This window comes from Convolutriloba macropyga, chromosome 6 (assembly GCF_964194025.1).
Source record: "Convolutriloba macropyga chromosome 6, txConMacr16.3, whole genome shotgun sequence".
Lineage (NCBI taxonomy): Eukaryota > Metazoa > Xenacoelomorpha > Acoela > Convolutidae > Convolutriloba > Convolutriloba macropyga.
The window spans coordinates 38530261-38532851 of NC_134473.1; positions in this window are offsets into that span (position 1 = coordinate 38530261).

A 2591-nucleotide genomic window follows, 5' to 3' on the forward strand; every position below is an offset into this window, starting at 1 on the left:
CTATATCAACATGTTTAAGCTCCAAATATTTACATTTCAACGCTCTTTAAATGTGCCGCCTTACGTAGTACACGTGTTTTGAGTCGCGATAAGTCACCATGTAGAAGCCCTTATCTGCACAAGTATTAGCGCGTCTCTAATCGTTATAAATCCATCACTTCATACTCCGCTCATATGTGATGCTGTCTAACTTATAAACATCGGCTCATATTTGTATCTAATCATCCCGAAAGTACACCATATGCCAAGACTGATACAGCGCTTCATCTCTCTGTTAATAAATGTCGTCTTTTGACGTATCCCCGTGACATTTTCAAGCATTTTCCGACTCCCTAAAGGTTAAGCAGAACCTATCAATGCAAGAGCTCATATTTAAAAAAAACTGAAAAAAATGGATAACCATTTTTTTCAATTTGATTCGGTTAAGCGTTTAGAAGTAGGAAATATTTCCGACGCCAAATTTAGATTGAGCAGAGAGCATAGTTTCTTACTAGCTATAAATGATTTTTTTTTGAGATTGTTTTAAATATTACCTCATATTGGATACATTAGTAGAGCATTAAAACGGTTATGCTTGTTTGCATACCTGTTTCCTAAAAAAAGGTCTCATTTTTTTTCGCTGTAGCAGCTGCGCTGGACTTAACAAGTATGCTCGTTTCCTTGGTCTACACCATGCGCTGGCTGTTTCCACAATTGTGGATGATTTTGAACTAACCTTCTATTACAATGATGTTTAGATCATTGACGGTGATAATTTTAGCAGATGTTCGATTACGAAAATTACAGCAAACACATGCCCACTTTTTAGCTCACCGAATCAAAAGGGTAAATAAACATAATCGGAGACAAGTTTTCATTCTGCTAAAAACTTAAATGTACCACCCAAATAACGGGGAGCACAAATATACCATTGGACTTTTTGTATATCTAGAGAATTTGTTGAAAACGTTGGGTTTTCAATGTGATTTTGAAAAAATCATTTTTAACTTTTAATTTGGAGTAACGAAGCGCATGATAAAATAGCAATTCGCTAATGGTTGAAGTGATTCACTGATGGTTGAAGCAATATTCTAAATCAATAATCTAGTATTGATTTAAAACCTCAAATTTTTCGAAGTTCTGTTAACTAATTAAGGTAACTAATAAAATTTCCTCTTGAGGGGACCGGCATTTATTTGCTATCAGCTGGAGTCCTTGTTTCTGATCAGAGTCATCGGACTTTAGATGAGTCTCTGATCGGAACGCTGCTTTATTGTTGCCTCTTGGCAGAGCCAACATCCCTCAATAAAACAAAAAAATTGAAAAAAAAATGCACTCGAAATCAGACCTTCCAGACCGAATTGACCTCTGATCAGACCGAACCCAGACCATGGTTCAGACTATAAAGACTGTGATCAGACCTTCCAGACAGAATTGACCTCTGATCAGACCGAACCCAGACCATGGTTCAGACTATAAAGACTGTGATCAGACCTTCCAGACAGAATTGACCCCTGATCAGACCGAACCCAGACCATGGTCCAGACTATAAAGACTATGATCAGACCTTCCAGACAGAATTGACCTCTGATCAGACCGAACCCAGACCATGGTCCAGACTATAAAGACTATGATCAGACCGTCCAGACCGAATTGACCTCTGATCAGACTGAAATCAGACCATGGTCCAGACTATTGTGCGCTCGAACCGCTTCAAGTCCCTGTAATTTCGGTCTGGGAACACAGGGGTGTGCGCTCGATTGGGTCTGATCATAGCTCAATTTGGGTCTGGACCAAAACCTGGGTTAATCTCCATAGAATTCACCATCTGCTTGACTGATGCCGTGTTATGCAGCGGGAGTCCTGGAGCAAACCCTAATTGGGAAATGTTCTGCAATTCTTCGATTATCACACGGAAGCGCTTTCTCTCTTATACTCTTTTATACATAGAAGTAATGTTAAACAAGAAATTTGCTTACTTAATTAATTGGGATATACGCAAAAAGTTGAGTGCAAAGAGAGAGAGAGAGAGAGAGAGAGAGAGAGAGAGAGAGAGAGAGAAAGAGAGAGAGAGAGAGAGAGAGAGAGAGAGAATTTGCTTTCATTACCAGGAGAGTTTTCCTTGAACGACTTGCTCATTATAACGCATAAAAAACCTCTGTAAAAACAAACACAGAAAAAACTTGTAAAAAAGGTTCGCGATAATTTTTAGTAGGTGGTGTTAAAAATAGTATTCAATATAGAGGGTACTAAACACTTTCTATGTTCCATACTTGTGAAATGTTGATCAATTTTTTCAGAAAATAAAAACCAAACATAAATCTGAAAAGTCTCAATTCTTGAACTCTCATGTCTTACATGCCAGAAACTTGTCACTGAAGTAAAAGCTTTCTCAAAAAAATGATCAGCTCTAGTGATCAGTTTGAAAATTAAAATCATCAAAAAACCCTATATGGGAGTCGTCATTATCTACCAGGGGGTTGGATGATAATTGCTGTGCAATGAACAAACCGTACCTAACTCAGCCAAACTCAGTACTGAGTCAGAGTCAGAGTCTTACTCTTAAATTGTCTGATTCATCGCTAATTCACTGATTCAATCTGAATTAGTTT